Genomic DNA, 23,133 nt, shown 5'->3' on the forward strand with positions numbered 1-23,133 from the left:
TAAATGGATGTTTAAACATCACTAGACTGACACTATGTATTTTGAAATTTGCAAGTCTAATCTTTAACACCTCTCTTTCTGCTTTGTCTTGGAATGTCTAACTCATGAAACGGGAGCTTAACTATGGGCCTGAAGAAGAGTTTTGCGTGTGTATGCCATTGTCACAGTGCAGTCAGATAAATTCAGCTCTTTTTTGAACTCAGTCCTCAAATTCTGTCTTTTTATAACTTTAAAGTAAACATTAGCATTCAGTTAAAACTAACTTCTAAATGCAATGGTTCACTTGTCAGCCCCTTTTACATGGCCACTTCTTTGGTTTCTCACTGAGAGGTACTTATATAGGTGTGAATAATAATTATCTTAAATATCATTCACCCCGTAGAGTCATCTCTAGTGTTTTCAACCCATGTGTCATGTAGGTTGACAAATTGATTTTGGAATGGATTAAGAAAATCTCTAAATTATCCTCAAATAATATGGAAAGCTGATTTCTAAAATGTAAATATTTCAGTTCTCCCATGAGAAAAATGTAAATAGCAGAGGGAACCAAATATAACGTGTCCTAATCCTGAACTTTAAGGTTTAATTTCTTTTCCTCAGTATGGTGGGAAAAACTGACTGGATTTATGAAGAAATTCATAAATAATACCAAGAACCTTTTGACTAGGCTGAAGTAGAGGCTAAGAGGAGATGTGGAAAGCCAAGAAAGCATTTCATGACACTCAAAGGAAAGGAGAATTAAGTTTATTTTTAATTAAAATGTTTTCAAAATTTTATTCATGTTACCAATTTGATGTAACACAAGGCAGTCCAGACTGGTTAATAGGCTTTAAAAGGAATAGGAATTATAACAGACACATATTTTCATTAGTTTCAAAATTTTATGCAGTATTTCTCATGTCTTTTAATTCTCTAAGAACATTCACATAAATAGTACATTCATTTTTAAATATATATTTCATTAAAGTATGGTATAAACATATATAATTATATAAGTATAAAAGTATATATACAAAAGAATATAAATAAGAATACACAGCTCAGTGAATCTTTATAAAGTACACACAACCATAACACTTTGGATTTCAAAATTATTCTATAAAAAATTACCTAACTTCCAAGAAACTAAGAATATAGGAATATTCTAATAAGACTGTTTTTTACAAACTCCTTTCCTTTAACATTAGAGTCAAGGTTGAAATTATCTTCAAAGTAATTTTAGAGTAAAAGGAATGATACCTCTGTAGGTCATTTTCCTGTAAGAGACCTGGACTCTTTTCAAGCCAATAGACTTTTCTGTCTGGCAGTTTGGCAAAGCCATATTGGTAGAAGCAATTACGAGTGAGTCATGTTAATCTTAATGAAACTTGAGGGATAATCCTGAAACCCAAATTATAATTTAATTTCTACAATTACAATTAATCTTCCCAATTAGGTGGACACAGCACATCTTAATGACCATATATTTCCTCCATAGCCTTATGTGGATGCTGCTTTCCAATCTTTGTGCCAAATGCACCTGAAGACCGCCATAATTATTTCAAAAGCACTGAACTCTCTATTCTGTATTGAAGACTACTTCCAAAAAATTGCTTGAATCGATATAAAAAAATTTAAAAAAATGAATCTATAAGAACAAGTTAATACTATTGGAAGGAGACTTCTCTCTCATTTATTTTCTAGGACCTAATGCTAGTTGTTATTCATTTATTCATGCAAGAAAACTTCTACTACATACCCTCTTTATGTCCAGCTTTGCATTAGGTGCTGAATTTTTTTTTAAAATGGAAACAGAGTGCTTCACCTTATAGAGTCCCTATAAAGGTATTATGAAGCTCTCCATTCATCCACTTATTCAACAAATAATTACTGAGTTCCTGTTACATGCCAGGCAAACAACAGGCATTTGGAATTAAGCATTTAATAGCATAGACAAAATTCTTACCCTTTTAGAGCTTATATCCTAACAAAGGAGATTGATGAAAAGCAAAGTATACAGATAAGCATGTAGTATGATATTTTGATTACATTTTTGGCTTTAATAATTTTCTCGCTGTATCCAAGCCCCTATGCAGAGTAGTTTTATACAGCTTTTGAATCTGGGATAATTTTTTAATTTGTTTTGGAAAATAGAATGTGATGGAAATGACAGTGTGGTAGTTCCAAACAGGGCCCTCAGAAAGCCCTGCACATTTTTTTCTCTTCCTGAATGCTACCTCTCTCATGAGATCAATTTGAGAGGCTATCCTGGACCAAACTTCCCCTATCCAATTCTACAGTGGACCCCAGATTATGCAAACTTAGCTAAATCACTGAGCTCAATACTGATCAACAGAGCCATCCAGGCTACCTATAAACTCATAAGTAGAAATAAATGTTCATTATTATGTCATTGAAACTTTGTGATTATTATGCAGAATTATTAGGGCACTAGATAAGTGATATGGACAGTACATAAGATAATGAAGATTACTAAGGAGAAAGAGTAAATCAAAGCAGAATAGTTAAAATAATACTGATGGAAAATAATTTTGGAAAACCGACACTACCCAACTTCAAAACTTACTATAAAGCTTCAGTAATCAAATAAATGAATGGAGCAGAATAAAGAGCCCACAAATAAACCTACATAAATATAGTCAACTAATCTTTCAGAAAGGCAATACATTGGATAAAAAATAAACTTTTCAACAAATGGTGCTAGAACAACTGGACATTCCATGCAAAAAAATGAATCTAGACCTTACCTTTCACAAAAATTAACTCAAAATGGATCATAGACCTAAATGTAAAACAAAAAGCTATAAAACATCTAAAAGATAATAAAGGAGAAAATCTAGGTAACAGGGTTTACTAAGGACTTTTTGGGTATGACACCAAAAGTACAATCCCATGAAAGAAAGAATCGATAAGTTAGATTTCATTAAAATTAAAAATTTTAACTCTGTTAAAGACACTGTCAAAAGAATGATAAGGCATAGACTGGAAGAAAAAATTTGCAAATGACATATCTGGTAAAGGACTGTTATTTAATGTATTCAAAGAACTGTAAAACTTGACAATAAGAAAATTAAAATAGGCTAGTAACTTTAACAGACACCTCACTAAAGATGTACAGATGGCAAATAAACATATGAAAAAATGATTCACATTATATGTTATCATGGAAATGAAAATTAAAACAAGAATGAAATGATGACTACCCACCCTATTAGAATGGCCAAAATCCAGAAAACTGACAACACCAAATGCTGACAAGGATGTGGAGCAACAGGCCCTTTCATTCATTGCTTGCAGGAATGCAAAATGGTACATCTACTATGGAGACAATTTTCTGGTTTCTTACAAAACTAAACATACTCTTACCATACTAGCCAATAATTACACTTACAATATTTACTCAAAGAAGTTGAAAACATATATCTACACAAAAACCTGCACATGGATGTTATAGCAGCGTTATTCATAATTAGCAAAATTTGGAAGCAACCAAGATGTCCTTCAGGAGACAGAAAGATCAATAAACTGTGGTACATAAAGCAATAGAATTTTATTCAGCATGAAAAAAAAAAAAGCTATCAAGCCATGAAAAGGCATGAAGTAAAAATCAAGCATATTACTAAATGAAAGAAGTCAATCTGAAAAGGTTACACATTATATGATTTCAACTATATGACATTCCATAAAAGGCAAAACTGTGGAGACATTTAAAAGATCAGTGACTTCAAGAGGTTGGGAAAGGGAGGGATGAATAGGCAGAGCACACAGGATTTTTAGAGCAATGAAAATACTATGCATAACACTATAATGGTGGACATGTGTCCTTATACATTTACCTAAACCCACAGAATTTACAACACCAGAAGTGAACATGAATGAAACCCTAGTGAACTCTGGGTAACAATGTCAATTGTAACAAATGTACCACTCTGGCGGAGCATGTTGATAATGGGGAAGGCTATGCATGTGTAGGGGCAAGAGTTATATACGATATCTCTGTGCCTTTGTCTCAATTTTGTTGTGAGCATAAAACTCCTCTTAAAGTGTAATATCTTAAGGAAAAAGTAAATCAAGAACAGGGTATGCAGTGAGGGGAAGTGGAATTTTTAAAGAGGATGGCCCAGAATGCTTCAGGAAGACGCTGACTTTTAAGTAAAACTCGGAAGCAAGTGAGGGAGTAAGTTAAGCGGGTGTCTGGTGGAGAGCCGTTTCAAGCATAGGAACACTGAGCATAAAGGCCCTGAAGAAATATAATGGCTGGAGTATTTGAAGAACAAGTAGGAGTTGAGTGATACAACATTAGAATGTACTAAAAAGAGAGTAAAAAAAAAAAAATGAGATCAAAAGCAAACAGAACAGGGAAAGAAGGCCAGATCATGTAGAACCTGGTAGATAATCATAAGGTATTTTGGTTTTACTTTGAGTGAGATGGGAACTATTGGAGGGTTAACTGCCTGATGGAATCAAATGTAATTTTTACCAATATCACACTGCACCGGTTTCAAGATTAGACTACAGAGAAGCAAGGAGGTAGAAAGATCACTGAGGAGGCAATTGCAATAATCTAAGGAGATGGTAGTGGCTTGAATCAAGGAGTTGGCTTTAGCTCTAGCAAAACTTTTCAATTTATTTAGAAGATTAGGCTAATATCATTTTCTCCACAGAAATGACATTTTGACTAAATTTTTTAAGAGATTACATATTCTTCATGCAAACATGTATTTGAAACATGTACCCATGAAAAGTATTTTCAAACATAGAACATAGTATTTTCAAACATAGAATACAACATAGAACATTCAAAGGATTATAAATTGTTCTGTGTGTTTAATGCATGGGTTTCTGAGGGTGTGTAGAGATTGAAGGAAGTACCAAGACTTAATTTTGAAATATATGAGTATCTGTAATCTAAAAATCTGAAATTTGAAATGCTCAAAAATCTGAAACTTTTTGAGTACCAACGTTATGGTCAAAATAAATGCTTATTGGAGTATTTTGTATTTGAGCTTTTGGATTATGGATGCTGAACCAGTAATCTTAATGCAAATATTCCAAAATGTGAAAGAATCTGGAATCCAAAATACTTCTGGTCCAAAGCATTTTGGATAAGAGATGCTTAACCTATATGACACTGAGGTTAGATGATGAAGGACTTTGTGAACCATGCCAGTGAACTTGTAAATTTTATTGTATCTAATGGAGAGACAGAGGAAAATTTGAAACATGGAAGTAACCAGGTGTGATTTGCATTTTGAGCAGTGTGGAGAGTAGAGAGAGGGGTAAGTGAAACTTAAGATGTGAGAAGCATTGAGAGGCTATTTTAGGAGTCTTAATATGGCATAAAGGTGATGCAGACATTAGCAATGGGAAGGAATATATATATATATATATATATATATATATATATATATATATACACACACATTAAATTTAATATTATCTCTGTTTTTAATTTCTTACTGGGTGCCCCTTTGCTCACTCAGTTCCAGATATATGGGTCTCTCTACTGTTGAGAAATATGGGAGGTATGCTCCTAATTTAGTCTTTATACAGGCTGTGACTCCTGATATTCATGTGGCTAATACTCTTACATCCTTTAAAGCTTTGCTCAAATGTTATGATCTCAATAAGTCCTACGTTAAGTTAGCATTTAAAATTGCATTCTACCATTTTCCACTATGGTAGATTGTATTATTTTTTTCAAAACATTCACCTTTACAACTATTAGAAACTACACACATTTATCCATTAGCCTGTGACTTCAATTGCCTCCCTGTAAGAGGAACAGTCATTCCTGCCGCAGTGACGCTGGATTTGGCCATGTATCTTATTTTGGCCAATGGAGTATAAAAATACATAAAGCATATCACATCCTGGGAGAATTTTTTATAGCCTCTGAAATATTCAACTCTTGTTCTTTTTCACTATGCCATTAGTATAGTATTTAAACCTGGATCCTGAAATAAAGAAAACACTTAGGGAAGAACCATAGCAAACTAGAACTATTGTGATCTAATTAAACAGGAGAGAAAAGTAAAACTTTATTTTTGTAAGCCATTTGTTTTATTACAATAGAAAATACTGTAAGTTGACTGATAGACAAAATGGTAAGTATAAGTAGATTTCTGCCATAAGAAAAATCCTACAATATGTGGGATTCAATGTAGGTCTTACATAAGCTCCTGTTGAAGGCTCAGAAGAAGGAAAACCATGTTATCCAGTGACAGAATATTTATTAAAACTGTTACCTATAATATTTTGAAAGGTAAATAATAAGTGAATGACTACAGGGCTTTAGGTAGCTGCTATTGGCTACATCTGATAGGATATTTCAAAGAAGAGACAAATTCAGAAAAGAATGAACTAGTAGGCAAGCAGGATAAAAGAGAAAAGAGAATCTGAAAATTTGAAAAGATGCAACTCTAATAACTAATAGATAAGAAAAATTAAGAAATGCTTTGAGGAACTAAGACAAATCAAGACAAAAGCAAAGACCTTAAAGCAAAGACCAAATTAAGGGCATGCCAGTCATCTTATTTGCTACAAACTCTGAATAAATTAAGTTGACCCATGATAAATCCTTTCAATTGGTTAAAATGGCTTAGTAAAAAAAAAAAAAAAAAAGCTAATAATGAGGTTCTTTCACATTATCCTGATAGATTCAAGATAATGAAAATGAAATGTACAGAGTATGTCTCAAAAGCAATTTTGGGTATGGCTATTAGCATGTAGAGGTAATTGCCATCAAATAAGTAAAAGGCCAAAGAAATGTTGTCAGTGAGTTGCACTGCCAAATGAACCATCAGCTAAAAATGAAAGAGACTGTTCTTGTCAAATTTTTAAATAACTCTTGAATTCCTAACCTTCTATGGGAAGAAATAGGTTAAGAAATTTGCTCATCCCAGTAGAGGATATATCCTCTTTTTCACTTGTGGATAAGAAGAATAATGAATTTCCCCAGAGGAGAGGCAAGATTCAAGGAGAATTATTTTTAAGAAAATTCCTTTTATCCGGCATACAAATATCCATCTTGCCAGGTTTTAGAATTTTTATCCATAAGTAATGACAATGTTCCTCTTATTCTTACCTTTTCTCAAGGGAAGTGTTTATTATTATAATTGTCTTGTTTCTCTCTTATATATTAAGTTGAGGGATATAACTTTTCATTTCATTCATATATCTCTGGACAAGAAAAGTCATCTCCAAAATATATACATAAACTATGTTACTCTTGAATATTCAATATAATTTTCCTATTTATTAAGGTTATTATTAATTATATGCTGATTTTTACCAGAATATAAGCTAGAAGAAATCAGAGATCCTTTTTCGACTTGTTCAATTATGTATCTGGAACACAAGGAGCAAAATATGCATTCAATAAATATTTGTAGAACAAATGAATCATGCTGTCAAAAGACTTATGGAAAATAAATGCAAGGACAAAAAACATTTAGAATGACCCAAGCTCATCCTCAGAGATAACTTCTATTAAAAATTAGAAAATTGTAATATATAGTTACAGTAATCAAGAGAGTTTGGTACTGGTGGAGGAATAGGCAAATATATCAATGGAATAGAATAAAGAACTCAAAAATAGATCCATACAATATGCTTAACTGATTTTTGAAAAAGGTGCAAAAGTAATTAAATTGGGGAAAAATAGCCTTTCCGACACATGGTGTTAGAAAAATTGAACATCCATAGGCAAAAATGAAAACAGAAGATATCTTCAGCTTTATCTTCACAATTTGTTCAAATAACAACTCAGAATGAATCATGAATTCAAATGTAAAACATAAAACTATAAAAGTTTTAGAAAGAAATAAGAGAAAATCTTTAGGTTTTGGGGGTAGGCCAAGAATTCTTAGACTTGACACCAAAAGCATCATTCATAAAGGAAAAAGTAATAACCTGAATCTCATCAAATTTTAAAACATTTGCTCTGCCAAAGACCCTGTAAAAGGATGAAAAGAATAAGCTACAAACTTGTAGAAAATATTTGCAAACCATATATCCATAAAAGGACTGGTACCTAGAATATATAAAGTACTCTCAAAATTTAACATAAAAACAAGCAACTACTCCAAACAGAAAATGAGCAAGAAAGTCATTTACTGACATTTCACTGAAGAAGATATACAGATGACAAGCACATGAAGTGATATTCAACATTACCACTAGGCAAATGCAAATTAAAGCCATAATCAGATATCTTAGCACACCTATCTGAAGGGATAAAAATTTCAAAAAATGCTGGAGAGGATGTGGAGGAATTTGGACTGCTTATACACTGCTTATGGGAATGCAAAATTGCCACTCTGAAACAATTTGGCATTTCTTATAAAACTAAACACTCAACTACCATGTGACTAAATAATTGCACACTTGGGCATTTGTCCCACAGAAATGAAAATCATGTGCATACAAAAACATCCATAGCAGTTTCATTCACAATAGCCCCAAACTGGAAACTCAGATGTCCTTCTACAGTGAATGGCTAAACAAATTATAGTATACCCATACAATGGAATACTAATTAGCAATAACAAAGAAGAAACTGTTGACAGAAGCAACAACTTGGATGAATCTTAAGGAGATTCTACAGAGGGAAAAAGGCAGTATTAGGTTATATAGTTATATACCATATGAATTTGTCTATATAACATTTTTAAATGACAAAATTATTCAGATGAAGACCACATTAGTGGTTGCTGGAGTTTGGAGTTGGGAAAGGGAGGTGGCTATGGCTAGAAAAAGGCAACAGAAGTGTTCTTTGTGGTGATGGAACTCTCTCCTATCTTGTCTGTGGTGGTAGATACACAACCCTGCAATGTGATTACATTACAAAGAAGTAAACACACACATAGACACACACATGTACACACACAAGTACATACAAAGTTGATGAAATCCGAATAAAATCAATGGATTGTATCAACGTCAATTTCATTGTTGTAATATTGTACTTTAGTTTTACAAAACATTAACATTGAGATAAACTGGCTAAAGAGTACATGGGATATCTCTGTAGTGTTTCTTATAACTGTATATAAATCCATAATTACCTATAATACCTAAAAATAAATAGCTTAATTAAAAATTAAATATGCAATTATCGTATGACTCATCAATTCCATTTCTACATATTTACTCATGAAAAAGGCTAAAATATAGATACATCATAAAAATATCGATGCACAGATGTTCATAGCAATATCATTCATAATAGTGAAAAATATGAAAATAATCCCAATGTCCATCAACAAATAAATGAATAAACCAATCGTGGTATATCCATACAATGGAAATCTACTTGGCAATAAAAAGAACAAACTACTGGTATATGCAATAACATGACTGAATCTCAAAAACACATTGAGTGAAAGAATCCAGATACAAAAGAGAAATTACTGTATGCATCCATTAATATGAATTTCTAGAATAGGTGAAACTAATCTATCTTAGAGGTCAAGAAAGCAGGTCAGTGGGCCTGGCGCCAGCATGAGGCTTTGAATGCCCATGGTTTAGAAGTGATAAAAATGTTCTAAACCTTTATTGTGGTGGTTATATAGGTCTATACATTAATCAAATTGTATATAACTATACACTTACAATCATTGCATATTATTTTATGTTCTATATCTTTGATGACAATGCTTCAACTCTGCATAATGTGATGAAACAATGAATTTAGTGAAAGACTGTGGGGTGGAAAACCTGAAAGAACAGAGCCAGTAGTGCTTTGCTCTGGGGAATCTAAGCAAAGGGATTTAAAGGTGAGTGTCTTCCACCTGTCAACTGTTGATTGCTTTTCTATTACTTTGCTTAATTACATTGGTACATATTCCCAGGAATGAGAGACTGATAGATCAGAGTTGAGTCATGTGTTCACCCCTGGATAATGCCAATTGACTGACAGCTCAAAAGACTATGTATAACTTGGGAGGGAGAATTCTCCAAAGGAACCTAGAATCCTATTACAAATTAAGAAGGAAAGCGATGCTGGGCAAAACAAGAACAATGCATCTCTCATGCCTTTTTGACCTCTTTGCTGCAGAATTAATTATTTCTTCTTCCTTCCATGTGGTCTTTATCCTGTACCTTTTTAAAAATTAATATTTTAAAAATCATTTCCCTGACCATCTTGAATTTTGGTTATTAGGTACTTTGCTTTTACACTGAACTCTATGTGTCTCTGGACTGGGTGCCAATCATTGTGCCTAGTACATAGTTGATGCTCGGAAATGTTTGTTGTATTGAATAAATATTAAAATACAAATTCAAAGTTAAGAAAAAGTATACCTTAAAAAGTGATTTTAAAAAAGAAAAATTACATCAGTGTGAGATAAATGACATGGATTGATAATACTTATTTCGTGTAAAATGGAAGAGAAAGTCTCTCAGATTAATGACAGTTGACCAGAGACATGAAATAATTGAAACTGTGATCAGGTATCTTCTTGAAGAATATTCTGGGCAGCAAATGCACAAAATATGCATGCCCTTACATGGGACCCAGCTTGGTGTACTGAAGAAATACCCATGTGTCCAGTGTGGCTGGGGTGAGGAAACCTACGTGAGTGGTAAGAAATAAGGTCATGTAGACAAGTGCAAGATAGATGCAGGAGAGATGGGCAAGGATCATTCAAAGTCATTAAAATTTTTACCCTGAATAAAATGGTCAACTATTGGAGGGTTGAGGTGAAAGAATAACATGACCTTACTTAGTTTTAAATAGGATTGCTTTACCTATTGTCTAAAGAATAATGTCAGATCATACCACATGGGAAATTATTCTCTCTTTGTATTTCATTTCTATAAAATGGGTATTTGTTCAAGTTCCAAGAATTAACTTGTTACTCAAGGTGTTCTCCTGTGAGCACATTTCAAAGCATATCCATTTAATAAAATAAAACACTCAACATTCCTATTACCTTGACATTTTAGAGATAAGAATTTATTTTTAGATGTTTCAAAGCCATTATAATATAATAAACAGTTACAAAAAATTAGTATAAAAAATCCAAATAATTGCAATATGATTATAAATGTATACAATCCCCGAAATGGCTTTGGAATGATTATATGTCCTATACATTTGAGGGAATTTGGTTGATGCTTTTAAAAATAATTTTTTGTTGTTTTGTATGTGAATAAAAATAGCACAAACCCAAAACAGCCACATGGTGCCATCAGAGAACATAAGTCACAAAACATGTGATTAACAAAAACAGTATCAAGTCAATACAGATCAGTTAATTTTGCTAATGACTGTCATGCGTGGTAAAAATAGACAATGAGCTCCCTTCTGGCAGAATTAACAAGCACATTACCTAATATGGGGCATAGAAATTATAGTAAATGGAATGTAAGAAAAGAACAAGAAGAGTAGCAATGAGGAGGTGGAGGAGAAAACTCAGAGTTGCTCATGCACAGACCTCAGCATTTAGTCCATCAATAACACGGACACTGCCATGTTATGGAAGAAAACACTGCAAAAACAACTGCTTAATGCACATGTCCCAGCAGGATCCACAAACAGGTCACAGCAATCCCAACCACCTTTCTTGGAAAAAATGTCAACCTATTGACAACAGTTCTAGAAAACTGTAATCCAGGTACTTATTAGGAAGTCAGTTTATATTTTCAAGTCTTATCCTGACAGTCTTAGTTTTACTTCTTTTTCCCTGATAAACTATATAGATTCCTTCTTTTAAAAGATATCAAAACAAATATCTTTGGTGTTATTTTGGAGAAAAAAACAAGTGCTCTGATGAATGAAGAGTGCTCTTTTTTGTTTTGTTTTTTAACTATATTGACTTTGACATAATTGTATGTTTGCCTCTTCTGGAGAAAAAATCCTAATTATTTCAACCAGCTTATCTCTCACCGCTAGCAGAAAAACCCATACCTATTTCACACCAGGTTAAGGTAGTAATGCTCAGCTAAAAACTAAACATTTATCAACTTCCTTCATGACTGCCACAAAAATTGCCATGCAAATATATATTCATTTAACAAACATTTCTTAAAAGCTACTATGGGCTGGGGATCCAGGGAGATATACAACTAAGTTTCTGCCATTGGCTTTATAATCCTTTGTGGGAGACAAGCATATAAACACATTAAAATATCAAATGCAGTTTAAAATTTACCAACCCCAAGAGACCTTTCCCGAACCTCAGATTAGTTGGTTCTTCTTGTTTAACAGCATGAAATCACCTTACACTTATTCTTATAGCATCAAAAGTCATTCACTCATTCTGACAATAATTTTCAAGTACCACTTAGTATATTCCAGACATCACTCAATTGCAGGGTATGCCTGAAAAAAAGAGTCACTATTTTCATTGAGCTTACCTTCTATTGTTGGAAAAAGAAAAGCAATAAACAGGTGATATGATGTCAGGTAGTACTAGTAGTTAGGAAGAAAAACAAACAGGGCAAGGAAATAGAGAGTAATGGAATGGGAATTGCTGTAGGTATGTGTATTACAAAAGGCCTATTTAAGGAAGTGGCATTATTCAGATACCTGAATGAAATTGTATTAGTTTTCTGTTGCTGCCATAACAAATTACTACAAGCACAGTGACTTAAAACAACACAAAGTTATTATCTTACAGGTCTGTAGGCCACAAGTGTGACATGGTCTCATTGGACTAAAATCAAGGTGTCAGCAAGGCTATATTTCTCTGAGGCCCTACAGGAGAAACTGTTTCTTTGCCTTTTCCAGCTTTAGAGGCCTCCCACATTCCTTAGTATGTGATCTCCCTGATACATATTTACAGCCAAATGGATCAAGTCTTTTGCATTGCATTTCTCTGACCTTTCTTCCATCATCATACCTTTGTCTGATAATCTCCTCTTCTCGAAGTGTTAACCATATCTTCAAAGTTTCTTTTGCCAACTATAGTATCGATAACATATTCACAGTGTCCAAGGGTAGGACATGGGCATCTTTGGTGTGGGGGGCATTATTATGCCTATCACAGAAATGAAAAGGTGATATACGTAAAGGTCTAGAGGAAAAACCTTCAAGGTAGCAGAATTAGACAAGTGCAAAAACACGGAGGAACAAATTGATGTGCTAATATTAGACTTAGTTCCTGAAGCAGAGTGAGCCAACAACGGATTTTATCTGACCAATAAATGAATGAATGAGATGTGCTACACACAGCAGTAATCAATAAATGTTCCCTTGTCTCCCTTCCACCCATCTTCCTATGTTCTCGTCTCCCTCTCTTTCTTTTCTCCTTCTCTTTCACTCTATCAGGAATAAGGGAGCTGGAAACACTTAAAATCAAATGCCTAAGAGATGCCAGTAATGTCTATGGGTAATTACGATGCACTGTTATTTGAAAATAAAACAAGATTCATCTTATTGCCAAGAAATCAGCTCAAATCTAATGATTCTTCATGATGCATGTCTTGCCAGTTTAAAAGTTATGATTTGGCCAGAGGAAGTACTATAAAAAACAGATACAGAAGATTCTTTGTTATTCTTTTGATCTACTTCCATGCAGTTTGTAAAATTCACGCTTGGATTGATTGGTTCCCTTAGAATCTAGTTTTATCAGCTGAAATACCCTATAGCCCTTGTCACGCTTGTCAAGACCACACACCAAATGTGAGGACAAGGTTAATACTTATCCCTTCCATTTTCTCATAAACCATGTCAAAAAATCTCCTTCCATGTAAACTTTAACAGTTACTGAATGACCATTATATGCTGGTGAGACTAGGCACTTTATATGCATCATTTTAGCTAATTTTTTATCTAATCTTTCATCAACTTCTTAAGAGGAATTAAATTCTAATTTTGCCCATTGTAGAAAATCAGATATAAAAGTATTAACAAAACAAAATATAGAAGTTATGTATAATAAGCTACTGTTTATAAAAGAAAAGAATACAAATCTATATCTGTTTATGTAATAGATATAACATTGTTTTTATTTTATTTTACTTTATTTTAAGATATAGTTTATTAATACTTAAGTTGTAAAAGCTAGTATTTAGGGGAAATAATGTTTCAAAAACAGGGCAGTTTTGAGGTAAAGTGAAAACATAATAATCACATTAATTTCTGTGTAGCCATGAATGCAGAGCATGATATCATAGATTGTGAGCTCTCTAAGACAGAGGACACCCCTTTTTTTAATTTCAGAATATTACAGGGATACAAATGTTTTGGTTACATGGATTGTTTTTACACTGCTTGAGTCAAAGTTATAAGTGTGCCCCATCAACCAGACAGTGTACATTATACCCATTTGGTATGATTTCAACCATCCCCTCCTCTTCCCTCCCACCTCCCTGATTTCTGTTGAATGACACTTCCATCTATCACATGAGTGCTGATCACTTAGTTCCAATTTAATAGTGAGTACATGTGGTGTTTGTTTTTCATTCTTACAATACTTCACTTAGGGCAATAGTCTCCAATTCCACCCAAATTGTTGCAAAATGTATTAATTCCTTTTTTATCTGAGCAGTACTGCATGGAATACATGCACCACATTTTATTAATCCATTCATGAATTGTTGGGCACTTGCGTTAAATCTAAATCTTTGCAATTGTGAATTGTACTGCAATAAACATTCTAGCACAAGTGTCTTTTTAATAAAATGACATTTTTTCCTTTGAGTAAATACCCAATTGTGGGATTGCTCAATCAAATAGTAGGTCTACTTTTAGTTCTTTTAGGTATCTCCATACTATTTTCCATAGAGGTTGCACTAGTTTGCAGTCCCACTAATAGTATGTAAGTGTTCCTTTCTCTTGGCATCCATATAAGTATCTATTGTTTGGGGACTTTTAAATAAAAGCAATTCTTACTGGGGTTAGGTGATATCTCATTGTGGTTTTGATTTGCATTTGTCTGATGATTAGTGATGTTGAGCATTTTTTCATATGTTTTTGTTAAACATATGTTTTGTCTGGTAAAGTGATGTCTATAGATTTATCCATTTTGCTTAATGTTGCTTTGACTATGCAAACTCTTTTCTGTTTCCAAACAAAGTGTAGAATTATTTTTTCTAGATCTGTGAAAAAATGACTTTGGTCATTTGATGGCAATTGCATTGAATCTGTAAAGCATTTTGCGTAGTATGGACATTTTAGCAATGTTGATTCTACCTATCCATGAGCATGATATGTTTTTCCATTTGTTTACATCATCTGCAATTTCATTCCTCAGTGATCCGTAGTTCTTTTTGTAGAAATCTTTCACCTTCCAGGTTAAATATATTCCTAGGTATTTCATTTTCTTTGTAGCTATTGTGAAAGATAATAAGTCTTTGATTTGATTTTCAGCTTGACTGTTGTTGGTATATAGGAATGCTACTGATTTGTATACATTGATTTTGTAACCTGAGACTTTGCTGAATTTATTTATTGATTCCAGAAGTCTCTTGGTGAAATTTTTGGCCCTTTCTAAATGTCAGATCATATCATCAGCAAAGAGTGATGGTTTGACTTCCTCTTTCCCCATTTGGATACCCTTGATTTCCTTCTCATGCCTGATTTCTCTGGCTAGGACTTTCAGCATTATGTTGAACGGAAGTGGTGAACAGTGGGCATCCTTGTTTTTTCCCCAGCTCTAAGCGGGAATGCTTTCAACTTTTCCCCATTCAATATGGTGTTGGCAGTGGGTTTGTCATATATGGTTTTTATGATTTTGAGATATGTACCATCTACACCTATTATGTTAAGAGTTTTCATCATAAAATCATACTGAATTGTGTCAAACTTTTTCTGCATCTATCAAGATGATCATATGATCTTTGTTTTTGCTTCTGTTTATGTGGTGAATCATCTTTATGCATTTATTTATGTGAAACCATCCTTGCATCCCTGGCATGAATCCCACTTGACTGTGGTAGATTATTTTTTTGATGTGCTACTGAATTTGGTTTGCTAGAAATTTATTGAGGATTTTTAAATGTATATTCATAAGGGATAATGGTCTGTATTTTTCTTTTTTGTTGAGTTCTCTCCTGCCTTTGGTGTCAAGGTAATACTGTCTTTATAGAGTGAGTTGTGGAGGATTCCTTCCATCTCAATGTTATGAAATAATTTCTGTAGTATGAGTATCAATTCTTCTTTGTAAGTCTGATAAAATTTGGCTGTGAAACCATCTGGTCTGGGCCTTTTAGTTTGTTGGGAGATTTTTTTATTGCTGCTTCATTTTCATTACTTATAATCAGTCTGTTCAGGAGTTTTATTTCTTCATGATTAAGGTTTGGGAGGTTGTATGTTTCCAGGAATTTGTCCATTTCTTCAACCTTTTTGAGTTTATGTGCAGGAGATTTTTATAGTATTCACACATGATATTTTGTATTTCTGTAGTAAGGAAAAATTAAAGTCAAAAACAGAAGTAGTTTTCTATTGAGGAGAAAGCATTTACATATAGAGGAGAAAAGATTGCTGGATTTGGAAAAAAGTTAGATTTTTCTAAGTTAATCATTTGTAGATTTGACTCTGGAACTACATAAATCTTTTAAATATTATACAACAAAATTAAATGTTATAGGAATCTAAAAAATGATAGCACAATGAAATAAATAAACTAGTCTTTCAAGTTAGTTGTGTGGCATGACCACAAGGAGAGAAGTTATTTCACATGATTTTAAGACATGGTGATTTGACTGTATATTCTGAGAATGAACAGAATAGAATAAAAACTCTTAAGCTCTTTAAATAATTATATTATAAGCAGTAGTGTTAACGTTATTATTCTAAAACTTTTATGTGTGCAAAGTAGAATAAAATGAATCAGTAATTCTGTTGTGTTTTTGGGTTCTTGAATTTATCATCCTGGAAGAAAAAATAGATGAAATTGGTGAGATTAACTGAAAGTTCATAGTCCTGAATTTGGATTGGAATCACCAGTATGAGCTCTTGCCATACTTTTTTCTATAAAAACAAATAAAAAAATAGCTACATATTAGCTCTGCTAGAAAAGATCAATGGAATTCAAGCCACATTTTGCTTCCAGTAAGTGCTTAGTAAATGCAAGCTATTATTCTATCTCTTTTGAGTTGTATTTCTAAAATATCTTACTGAAAAAAAAAGCTAACATTTGAGTATAACTAGCTGCTATAAAAACATCATTTATGCTTAAACTCTTTAAGAGTACTGTAATTCATAATGCAGTATCACCAACCAGAAACAATAATCTTAATGAAATTAATGAGTTCTTTGTCTTGGTAGAGGCTGGGGCCAGACAATAAGGTTTATCAGAAATCTTATTTTAGCCAATATATTTTTCATACCTTTCTATACCTAGGCATCTTCAAAGATCTATCAGCATATAAGGTCAATTTACTTTAATTTGTAATTCTTTTTCCCACTATATAATAGAAATTATTATGCAGATTTCCAAGTCCAAATACAGGCCTACATGAGGGAGAAAAACAAAGTTAGATAAATGCCTACCAGGTAAGGCAGTCCATACCACTCCCTGGCAGACCACAAAATGAGAATGAAATAATGAAAATGTCTTACAAACATGTTTTCTTGTTCCAGATATATTTTCCCCTCATTTTTACTAACTTTTTTCTTGTCTCTGAAATCATAATCTGAATCTTAACTCTGACCCGCTGTATTTGGTATAATATATGATGCTCCAATAGCTCAATTGTCAGCTATTCTTGCAGATCTTGTTGAATTTTGTTTGAAAATCAAACAATATGAGTTTTTCATGTATCTTATGAGAGTGTGTTTATTTCTATCCACAGCCATTTTGTCAGTTCACCCAAATATGTTCAATGTCTATTTCCCTTGAGACAGTTCTAATGTATGTATCTTACATACTTTTGGAGAATACATGAGGATGTCTATGTGAATATACTTGAATGCATATGTGCATGTATAGGTGGGCCTTATATAGAAGTGTGTATAAAAGAAGGTTAGGCAGAAGGATAAATGACAATGTGCATATTGTAGACAAAAGGACTAAAACTCAGAAAGTTTAATGACTTCCCCAAAGTCCAATAGCTGGTAAGTGCTGTAATTCAAACTTAGGACTCTGACACCAGAGCTCTACTCAAGCATCATGCTACACTGTCTCCTTTATGCATTAAGTACAATATTACAGTAATAATAAAGAGAGGGAAAGAGTACTAGAATGATGTCTTTTTTTATACATAATCTGAAAGTCAAAGAGAACAGTTCTTTCAGAGAAAGGTAAAGTGACATTTAAACTTGGTGTGAAAATGTAGGAAATTGTCAAGTGAGAAAAGGGTAGATGGTAAAGCCTAGATACAGAAAAGGGAAAAGGGAAAGGACAGTTCAGAGAAAGATAAGGTTAGTGTGACTGGGCTCAGAATACTCAGGCTAGGATGGTAAACATGAGGAAAGGATTCTATGTAGTAGGCCAGAAGTATCAAATTGGGGGAAGAGTCTAAAGAATCATATCTTGTAGTGTTTCTCAAATTTTAATGTGCATGTGAGTTACCTAAGGTGCTCATTCCAATGAAGACTGTGACTAGAAAAGTATGGAGAAGAGCCTCATATTTTCTATTTCTAACCAACCCATAGGTAATGATGCTGCTACATTAGTAACCACATTATATACCATATTAAAAATATTGATTTTATTGAATATTGCATATGCTATTGAATTCTTATGGGCAAGGTAATATATAACCAAATTTGTATTTAAAAAAATCATTTTTGTATCATTTTTCAGGATGACCTCCCTTCGTTTTGTATAGACATATATAGTACCAAGTAAGACATATGAGGTTTTCAATGTATCTATTGTCAAAATACACTAGGCATTATTAGTTAGGATGTTCATCCTTCGTTAATATGTAATCTTTTCAACACATACTGAAAGATAAATGAGATAGACACTCAGTGATTCTAACTGAAATCTCCAGATACTAATTGATTCGTATCCTTGAATATTTTTTTTTAGTTGCCAGTAAGCATGATTGGATGATTTTATGCATTGATGGGAGTCTACTGCTTGTTTACCAAATGGGAAAAATTTAGACTTGTGAAGGAAAAGAAGACTGTTGTGCCTGCCAAATGGTTTAGACACAGCAAGCAGAGACTTAACCACTCAGCAGGGTCTCCATCCAATAACTGTGCCTGCTGTGTATGTGTATGTCCTGCACTTCAAAGAAGCCAAATTTGAACAAGAGCTCTTGAGATTCATAATCAGTAAGTCCTCTCAGCTTTATAAAGATATGCACCATTTGGTTCAAAAGCATAGCAATAGCGCAGTTGTAATAGGACAGGATATTTCTTTTCCCTAAAGGGTGGTGAGTCAAAGAAACATGTATTAATTATTATTGGCAAGCATACAAGTCCTCTCATTAAAATCTAAAAGGGACTTCAGAAATACACTACTGCTGCCATTTACAAATCGGTCACTTGATATACACATAAAAATATTTGCTCCAAATCACAGATTTTTAACATGGAGGGTTGGGTATAAAAGACTACTTCTTATATTTCTGGGAATTTGGCATCCTTGAGGAAAGAAATAACTATGTGATTTCTCCTGTGATATTGGCTTTTAATTTTAAATGCTTAATGGATATTTCCACTTTGATGTTTCTTCTGAATACTCATGTTCTCATGCTTTCATGTCCTGAATTTAACTTGTTAGACTTCTCATTACACAAAACCAAACATGTTCTCCTTTTCTCATATTCTTCCTCTGATTGCAACATAAAATGCATCCAGCTGCCCAAAGCCAGAAAACTCCAAGTAAGCCCTGACCTGCAGATGCATGGATCTGTTCTTAATTGGCATACAAATTGAAGAAATGAGCAAATGTATATACCTCCACACAGTTCCCAGGCTGAACTCTGGGATGCATAAGAGGGGAACTGATTTGAATAGAATGGCAAACCTTTTAAAAATTGAACTGGTATTTGAACATAGCCCACAGAGTTGAGTTTGTGGTCTGAAATGGCAAGTGTCTGCAAAAACATCAATATTATTCAAAAGATTTTTTAGAAACCCAGAGTCTCATAATGTAATATTCAGAATGTCTAGGATACAATTCAAAATTATTAAGCATACAAAGAATCATGAAAATCTCAACTTGCATGTGAAAAGATAATCAACAGATGCCAATGACAAGATGATACAGATGTTAGAATTATCTAACAAAGATTTTAAAGCAGTGCCTTTAAAAATGTTGAGTGAGCAACTTTGAAACAAATTCAAAATAGAACATGACAGCAAAAATATAGAAAATATAAAGAAGAATCAAATAGTAAGTCAACAACTGGAAAATACAATAACCAAAATTTAAAAAATACTCACTGGAAAGACTCAATAGCAAAACACAAAATGCAAAATGAAGGATGATAGTTTGTGAATTTGAAGGTAGATCAATAAAAATGTTCCAATCTGAATAATAAAAAGAAAAAGATTTTAAGAAATAAATAGAACATCAGAAAAGTGTCAACACAATTTTTAGACTTTTCAATATTATTTATCAGGGTCCCAGAAGAAGAGAAAAAAGAGAGTATGATTCCACAAACTTTTGAAGAAATAATGGCTAACAGCTTACCATGTTTGTCAAATGCATAAAATTATAGGTTCAATAGGCTTAGAATACCCTAAAGAAGATAACCCCAAAGAAATTAATGCCTAAATACATTATAATAATAATAGTGAAAGCAGAAAATGAACATTTTGAAAGCATGCAGAATAATGATATAGTACCAATAAAGGAACAATGATTCAAATAGCAGGGTATTTCTTATGGAGACTAGAAGGAAATAGCACAGTATTTTTAAAGTGTTGAAAGAAAAAAGCTGCCATCCCATAATTCTGTATCCTTTTTCAGGATGGAGGTGAAATAACATTCTCAGGTGAAGGACAGCTAAGATAATTTATAGCTATCACACCTATTTTAAGAGAACTGCTAAAGAAAATTCTTCAGAGAATAGCAAAAAGATACCAGAAGAACACTCGGAAAATCAGGAATAAAGAAAAAGAGAATTATAAAGTAAATCAGCAAATTTAATAAACTATTTTTCTGTTATCTACATTTGACAGTTGAAAGCAAAATATATAACATTATCTTATGGGGTTTTCCATGTATATAGATGTAATGTACAAGACAATTACATCAGCAAAATGGAATAGGAGGCCCCCCTGTTATATCTCCCCACAGAAATAATAATTTAGCAACTATCCATGAACAAAAGTGTCTTTGTGGGAGCTTTGGGATCGAGATAAGAGGTTGCAAAACCCAGTAAAGCCCAACCAAGGAGGAACATTGTGAGAAGGCAGGCCCAAGCCCAGGTAGCAGGGTCACTGAGCATAGTCCTGGCTATATACATACAAACAACCCTTCTCCAGCTATAGCCCTATTTATCCTTGGTGCTGCCACCAGTGCATTTCACTAAGAAGCCCAGGAGGAGTCACCCCTCTCAAGCCTGGAGTAACAGGCCTTCCAAGCTCAGTCCCTGTTACTGGCCATGGACCCTGAAGTGGACCAGTAACCTGGTTTCAGTACCTCCCATGAACAATCTAGGAACAGTCTTGTCTGTACAGGGAGCCACTGGGAGACAAATTCATCTGTGCCCATGGAGGCAGACTTGCAAAACATGGTTTGACTGAAGACCCTGAAGTAGCCCTGTGGTTCAGTATCAGCTCCTTTCAGGCATGGTCCAGGGCAAATGCTGCTTGCCCAGGGATGTTCCCAGTGAACTCATAGGAACCCTTCCAGGGATCTGACAGGAAGCACACCCATCTCTGCATGTGATAACAGGCTTACCATCTGTGGACTCAACTATAGACCCTGAAGCAGACCCTTGTCCCATACCAACAAAGGTGCAAGAAGCAGTCCTATCTTCCCAGAAACAAGTTAGGCTTTACATCTACTCAAGCCCCTCTTAACAACCACAGATTCCACTGCAGATCAAGCAAAAGCCACATGACCAGCTCCAGCCCTACTTGACTGTCACCCCAGAAGTAATCCCATTAATCCAGGCACCCACCCAATGTGAGAATATATTTACATGCCAAAACCAAGGTGTAAAAACTGGAAATGGTGTTACATCCTTCAAATGCAGGCACCAATGCAAGGCTACATGGATCAGAAAGCAACAAGTAAAATTGACACCACCAGAGGAAACTAATAAGGATCCAGTAACCAAACCCAAAGAAATGAAGACCTATGAATTTTTTGACAAGTAATTAAAAATAGTCAGCTATTTTAAAGTGGCTCAGTGAAATGCAAGAGACACAGATAAACAACTAGACCAAATCTGAAAAATAATGAACAAAATGAGAAATTTAATAATGAAACAGAAACAAAAAAAAGGACTAAACAGAAATGTTGGTGAGGAAGAATAACATGAAACAACCAAAAACACTTAGAGTTGAACTTCAAAAGCAGATTTTATCATGCAAAAGAAAAAATAAGCAGATTCAAAGACAGGTCATTGAAAATAACCAGTTAGAGGAACAAAAAGGAAGGAAAAAGAATGAAAAAGCATGAAGAAAGTATACAGGACCTTTGGAATACCATCAAGCAAATACATATATATTTAAACTTATATATACATATTTAAACTTATATATATATTTAAACTTCCAGAAAGAAAAGAGGGAGAGAAAGGGGAGCAAGGCTTATTTAAAGAAATAATAGCTGAAAACTTCTCAAACCTCGAGAGGAATATGCACATGCAGATTTATGAAGTTCAAAGGATTCCAAGCATCCTGGAACACATTATAATCAAATTGTCAAAGGCAATGTCAGAGACAATCTTGAAAGATGCAAGAGAAAAGCAATTCACTACACACAAGTCTATAAGTGGATTTCTCTGTAGAAATATTATAAGACAAGAGAGAATGAGGTGATATTCTCACATTGCTGAAGAAAAAGAAAAAGTCAACCAAGAATACTATTCCCAGTAAAAATGTGTTTCAGAAAGGAGGAAAAAATAAAGAAATTCCCCAAAAACAAAAGCTGAGGGGGTTCATCACCACTAGATTTGTCTTACAAAAAATACTAAAGGGTAATCTTCAAATTGAAACAATCAAGAAATGCTACATAACAAGATGAAAAATATATGAAAACATAAAACTCATTTAAAGATTATTATGTGGTTAAATTCAGGACATTCTAATACTGTGATAATGGTGCA

The sequence above is a fragment of the Microcebus murinus genome, chromosome 12 (assembly GCF_040939455.1).
Source record: "Microcebus murinus isolate Inina chromosome 12, M.murinus_Inina_mat1.0, whole genome shotgun sequence".
NCBI lineage: Eukaryota > Metazoa > Chordata > Mammalia > Primates > Cheirogaleidae > Microcebus > Microcebus murinus.